The following is a 7,640-nucleotide window of genomic DNA, read 5'->3' on the forward strand; positions in this document are numbered from 1 at the left end:
CATCTCATAAAGGTCTAATATCCAAAATACATATTGAACACCAGAAATCAGAAAAATAAAACAAAAATTATCATTAGATAAAGGTCTAATATCTAAAATATACATATTGAACACAAGAAATCAGGTAAATAGAACAAATATTGTCATCAGATAAAGGTCTAATATCCAAAATATACATATGGAACTCAAGAAATCAAATAAATAAAACAAAAAAATCTCATCTGATAAAGGTCTAATACCATAATATACAGAGTGAAGACAAGAAATCAGATAAGTAAATCAAAAATTCTCATCTGATAAAAGTCTAATATCCAAAATATTTTCATTTAACACAATAAATTAAATAAAACAAAAATTCTCATCTTTTAAAGGTCTAATATCAAAAATATACACATTGAACACTGGAAATTAGATAAATAAAACAAAAATTCTCATCTGATAAATGTCTAATATCAAAAATATACACATTGATCCTAAGAAGTCAGATAAATAAAAAAAAATCATTTGATAATGTTCTAATACCCAAAGTATACACATTGAACATGATAACATAAATAAAACAAAAATTATCACATGATAAATTTCTAGTATCCAAAATATACATACAGAACACAAGAAATTAATTAAAACTAAATTTCTCATCTGATAAAGGTCTAATATCCAAAATATACATATTGAACACAATAAATAATATAAATAAAATGAAAATTCTCATCTGATAGAGGTCTACTATCCCTAATATACTTTTTGAACACAGATATTAAATGAAACAAAAATTCTCATATGATAAAGGTCTACTATCCCAAACATACACATCAAACATAATTAGATAAATAAAAAAATTCTCACCTAATAAAGGTCTAATATCAGAAATATACATATTGTACACAAGACGTCAGATAAATAAAACAAAAATTTGCATCTGATAAAGTTCTAATATTCAAAATATACATAATGAACACAGAAATCAGATAAATAAAACAAAACTTCTCATCTGATAAAGGACTAAGCCAAAATATAAATACTGAACACTAGAAATCAGATAAATAAAACAGAAATCCTCATCTGATAAATGTAACATAATTAGATAAATTAAACAAAAATCCTAATCTGATAAACTTCTAATGTTGGAAATTACATATTGAACTCAAGAAATTAAATAAAACAAAAATTTTAATCTGATAAAGATCTAGTATCCAATATATATATAGTATCCAATATATATATATATATATATATATATATATTAAACACAAGAAATCATGTACACAACACAAAAATTCTCATCTGATAAAGGTTTAATAACCAAAATATACATATTGAATGCAAGAAATTAAATAAAACAAAAATTCTCACCTAATAAATGTCTATATGCAAAATATAAATATTGAAAATGAGAAATCAGATTTCAAATCTTGAGCTGTTTCCCTCAAATATTTAATTGCTTTCTTTTGGCTTTCAAGGGATTTACTGATTGCTTCCCATTTTTTGTTTGACTTTTCCTCTAATTCTTTAAGGGAATTTTTCATTTCCTCTTTAAAGATCTCTATCATCTTCTTAAGATCATTTTTAAGGTCGATTTCTTCTGTTTCCTCTGTGTTGGGATGTTCAGGTCTTGCTGGTGTAGGTTCTGATGGAACCATGGTGTGTTTTTTGTTGTTGACTGTACTTTTGCACTGGCCTCTATCCATCTCTTTCTCCACTTGGTGCAAGGGTGTCTGTGTCTGAGGGAGGCTCTCTCAGTCGGATCAATAATCTTGGTCCAGTGGGAGCTCTTGGTCTATTGGGTTCTGATGGACTGTTTGTCTCAGGGAGAAGCTCTTAGTCCAATTGGCCCTTGTGGGCTCTGTCTCAGGGAGTAGTTGTAATCTTGGCACACAGGTGGGTTGGGAGGGGTGGGACTTGTGAGTTACAAGGTCTGGTGGGGGATGGTGGAAGTCTGAACTGCCTGCAGTAGGTCTGCCTGCTGACTGGCCTGAAACTGGGACTGCAATGGGTAGTGGTGTAGGGGTGCAGGGTTGCGCCCCTGGGCCCAAAGCCTAGGGGCTGGGGTGTTCAGGATTGAGGATAAAGACTCACCTCTTAGTTCAATCGGGTCTTGGCCATCTCTGTCTCAGGGAACAGTTGCAGTCTCGAAGAATGGGTGGGATGGGGGGAGGTGGGGCTTGGTTACAGGGTCTCATGGGGGATGGTGGTAGTCTGATCTGCCTGCAGGAGGTCTGCTGCCCGACTGAAATGGACACAAAGAAGACACAAACTGAGGAAATGCTGGAAGTGTAAATCTGAATAAATGAACAGGAACTACAGATGCAAGCATAACCAACAGAGTGCAAGAGATGGAAGAGCTAATCTCTGGTGTTGAAGATACGGTAGAGGAAATAGATTCATCATCAGTCAAAGAAAACACTAAAGCCAACAAAGTCATGACCCAAAATGTCCAAGAAATTTGGGACACCATAAAAAGACCAAACCTAAGAATAATAGGGATAGAAGAATGAAAAGAATACCAACTCAAAGGCACAGAAAATATATTCAACAAAATCTTAGAAGAAAATTTTCACAACCTAAAGAAGGAAACGCCTATAAAGATACCTTTATCAGATGAGAATTCTTCTTTTGTCTGATTTTTTGTGTTCAATAAGTATATTTTTATATTAGACCATTATCAGAACAGAAGTTTTGTTTTGTTTAATTTCTTGTGTTCAATAAATGCATTTTTCATGTTAAACCTTTATCACATGAGAATTTTGTTTTGTTTTTCTGATTTCTTGTGTTTTTTTGTATATTTTGAATATTAGACCTTTATCAGGTTAGAATTCTTGATTTATTTATCTGATACCATGTGTTCAGTATGCATATTTTGGATATTAGTTCTTTCTCAGGTGAGAATTTTTGTTTTATTTAATCTCTTGTGTTTAATACATATATTTTTGATATTAGACCTTTATCAGATGAGAATTTTTGTTTTATTTATCTGATTTCTTGTGTTCAATATATATACTTGTCATTAGATCTTGATCAGATGAGAAATTTTGTTTTATTTATCTGCTATCCTGTTTTCAATATTTATGTTTTGGATATCAGACTTTCTTTTTTTTAGTTTTTTTTTTTTTTTTGAAACAGGGTTTCCCTGTGTAGCTTTGCGCCTTTCCTGGAACTCACTTTGTAGACCAGGCTGGCCTCGAACTCACAGAGATCAGCATGGCTCTGCCTCCCGAGTGCTGGGATTAAAGGCGTGTGCCACCGCCGCACGGCTTGGATATTAGACTTTTATCCAATGAGAATTTTTGTTTTCATTTATCTAAATATGTTCAATATGTATATTTGAATATTAGACCTACCTCTAATAATTGTTTTTTTCTCATTTATTTTGTTCAATATGTGTATTTTGGATATTAAAATTTTCTCACATGAAAATTTATTTTTGTTTATCTGATTTCCTTTGTTCAAACTGTATATTTGGATATTAGACCTCTATCAAATGAGAATTTTTCTTTAATATATTTGATTTCTTGTGTTCAGTATGCATATTTTGGATATTAGTCTTTTTCTCAGGTGAGAACGACTGTTTTATTTAATTTATTGTGTTCAGTAAATATATTGTGGATATTAGACTTTTATCAGATCAGAATTTTTGTTTTATTTACCTAATTATGTTCAATATGTATATATTGGATATGAGACATTTCTCAAATGAGATTTTTTTTATATATTTGATTCTTGTGTTCAGTATGCATAATTTTGGATATTACACCTTTATCAGATGAGAATTTTCATTTAAATTATCTGATTTCTTGTGTTCCGTATGTATATTTTTGATATTATACCTTAATAAGATGAGAATTTTTCTTTTATTTATCCAATTATGTTCAGTATGTCTGTTTTGTATATTAGACCTTTATCAGATCAGAATTTTTGTTTTATTTATCTGTTTTCTTGTGTTCAATATGTATATTTTGGATATTAGACTTACTGCTGATAATTTTTGTTTTTTTCTTATTTATTGTTTTCAATTTATATTTTGGATATTATACATTTATCAGATGAGAATTTTTTTATTTATCTGAATTCTTGTGTTCAATGTGTATATTTTTGATAATAGACCATTATCAGATGAAAATTTCAGTTTTAATTATCTAATTTCTTGTGTTCAATATGTGTATTATTGGTATTAGACATTTTTGTATTCAACAGGTATGGTTTGGGATATTAGACATTATCAGATGAGAATTTTCCTTTTATTTAATTTCTTGAGTACAAGTACGTTTTTGATGTTAGATGAACATCAGATGACAACTTTTGTTTTATTTATTTGATTTCGTGGGTTAAATATGTATATTATGTATATAAGACATTTATCAGATGACAATTTTCGTTTTATTTATCTGATGTCTTGTGCTCAATATATATTTTGGATTATTAGACATTTATGAGATGATAATTTTTTTATTTATCTAATTATGTTCAATATGTATATTTTTGATATTAGACCTTTATTAGGTGAGAAGTTTTGTTTTATTTAATTTCTTGTTTTCAGTAAGAATATTTTTGACATTTTACCTTTATCACATGAGAATTATGGTTTGCTTTTCTGATTTCTTGTGTTCCATATGTATATTTAGGGTATTCGACCTTTATGAGATGAGAATTTTTGTTTTGTTACTTTGATTTCTTTTATTAAATATGTATATTTTGAATATTAGACTTTTATCATGAGAAAATTTTTGTTTTATTGATTTAATTATGTTCAATTTGTACATCTCTGGTATTAGATTTTTATAAGATTTGAAGTTTTGCTTTATTTATATGATTTCTCGTGTTCAATGTGTATTTTTTGGATATAAGATCTTTATCAAATGAGAATTTGTGTTTTTTTAATTGATTATGTTTTTAAGTATGTTTTTGATATTGGACCTTTATCACATGAGAAATTTTGTTTTCTTTTTCTGATTTCTTGTGTTCAATATGTGTGTTTTGGATATTAGACCTTTATCAGATGAGAATTGTTGTTTTATTTATGTGATTTCTTTCCTTAACTATGTATATTTTGGATAATGGACGTTTATCAGATGTGAATTGTGGTGGTATTGTGTTCCCCAAAATATTGTGCACCGTAATAAACTTATCTGGGGTCAGAGACAGAACAGCCACAATATTAAACCTAATGGTTAGGCAGTGGTAGCACACGCCTTTAATCCCAGATTCCAGAGGCAGAAATTCATGTGTTCAAGGATACAGCCAAGCATGGTGACTGACGCCTTTAATCCCAGAAAGCAAGCCTTTAATCCCAGGGAGTGATGGCAGATAGCACAAAAGTATATAAGGCATGAAGACCAGGAACTAGAAGCTTTTGGCTGGTTAAGGTTTCAGGCTTTGGAGCAGCAGTTCAGCTGAGATTCATTCTGGATGAGGACTCAGAGGCTTCCAGTCTGAGGAAACAGGATTAGCTGATGAAATGGTGTGGTGAGGTGGCTGTGGCCTGTTCTGTCTCTCTGATCTTCCAGTGTTCACCCCAATACCTGGTTCAGGTTTGATTTTATTAATAAGAACTTTTAAGATTCATGCTATAGAGAATTTTTTTTTATTTATCTCAAGATATTCAATGTGTCTATTTAGGATATTAAAACTTTATCAGATGCAACTGTTTATTTAATTTACCTAATTATGTTCAATATATATTTTGGATATTAGACCTTTTTAGATGATAGTTTTTGTTTCATTTATGTGATTTCTTGTGTTCAATATGTGTATTTTTGATTTTAGACTTTTATCTGATGTGAATTTTTGTTTTATTTATCTGATTTTTTTGTGTTGAATATGTATAATTTTGATACAAGTTCTTTATCTGGTGAGAAGTTTTGTTTTATTTAATTTCTTGTGTTCAATATTATTTTTCAGATATTAGCACTTTTCAGATAAGTATTTTTATTTATTTATCTGATTTCTAGGGTTCCTTTTGTATATTTTGGATATTAGACCTGTATCAGATAAGAATTTTTGTTTTATTTATCTGATTACTTGATTTCAAAATGTATATTTTCGATATTTGGTATTTATGACATGATAATTTTTGATTTATGTAGTAATTTCTTGTGTGCAATAATTGTATTTTTTATATTTGAACTTTATTACATGGGAAATTTTTTTCTTATTTCTTGTGTTCAATATGTATATTTTGGATATTAGACCTTCATCAGGTGAGAATTTGGTTTTATTTAATTTCTTGTGTTCAATAAGTATATTTTTGATATTTCAAATTTATAATATGAGAATTTTATTTTCTTTTTCTAATTTCTTATGCTCACTTTTTATATTTTGGATATTAGACCTTTATCAGATGAGGAATTTTGTTTTATTTATCTGATTTTTGTGTTCAGTATGGGTATTTTGGATGTTAGACTTTTATGAGATAAGAATTTTTTTTTATTTTTCAGATTTCTGTGTCCAATATGTATATTTTGGATATTAGACCTTTATCAGAAGAGAATATTTGTTTAATTCATCTGATTTCTTGTTTTCAATATGTATATTTTGAATATTAGACATTTATCAAAAGAGAATTTTTGTTTGTTTGTTTGTTTTTTGTTTTTTTTTTTTTTTTGGTTTTTCGAGACAGGGTTTCTCTGTGTAGCTTTGCGCCTTTCCTGGAACTCACTTGGTAGCCCAGGCTGGTCTTGAACTCACAGAGATCCACCTGGCAATGTCTCCCGAGTGCTGGGATTAAAGGCGTGCACTACCACCGCCCGGCTTTTTTTTTTTTTTAAAGATTTATTTATTCATGTATACAGCATGTATGACTGCAGACCAGAAGAGGGCACCAGATCTCATTACAGATGGTTGTGAGTCAACATGTACTTGCTGGGAATTGAACTCAGGACCTCTGGAAGAACAGTCAGTGCTCTTAACCTCTGAGCCATCTCTCCAGCCCGAATTTTTTTTTTAATTTCTTGTGTTCAATAGGTCCATTTTTGATACTAGACATTTATCTGATGATAATTTTCATTTTATTTATCTATTTTTGTTAAATATGTGTATTTTGGATATTAGATATATATCAAATGAGATAAAAAAAACAAAAAAATCTTATCTGATAAAGGTCTAATATCCAAAATATACATATTGAACTAAAAAAACTGATAAATAAAACAAAAATTCTATTTGATAAAGGTCTAGTATCCAATATATATATATATATATAACTCAAAAAAACAGATTACAAAAACAAAAATTCTCATCTGATAAAGGTTTAATATCAAAAAAATACATTTTAAACTCAAGATATCCAAAAAATTAAAAAAAAATTCTCAAATAATAAAGGTCTAATATCCAAAATATACACATTGAAGACAAGAAATCAGAAAAACAAATCAAATATTCTCACTTGATAAATGTCTAATATCAAAAATATAACTATGGTACACAAGAAATAAAATAAAAAATTCTCATCTGATAAAGGACTAATATACAAAATATACATATTGAACACAAGAAATCACATAAATAAAATAAAAGTTCTCATCTGATAAAGGTCTATTATCCAAAATATATTTATTGAACATAAGAAATTAAATAAAGTGCCGGGTGGTGGTGGCACACGCCTTTAATCCCAGCACTCGGGAGGCAGAGCCAGGCGGATCTCT

The sequence above is a fragment of the Peromyscus eremicus genome, unplaced genomic scaffold (assembly GCF_949786415.1).
Source record: "Peromyscus eremicus unplaced genomic scaffold, PerEre_H2_v1 PerEre#2#chrX_unloc_3, whole genome shotgun sequence".
NCBI classification, from domain to species: domain Eukaryota; kingdom Metazoa; phylum Chordata; class Mammalia; order Rodentia; family Cricetidae; genus Peromyscus; species Peromyscus eremicus.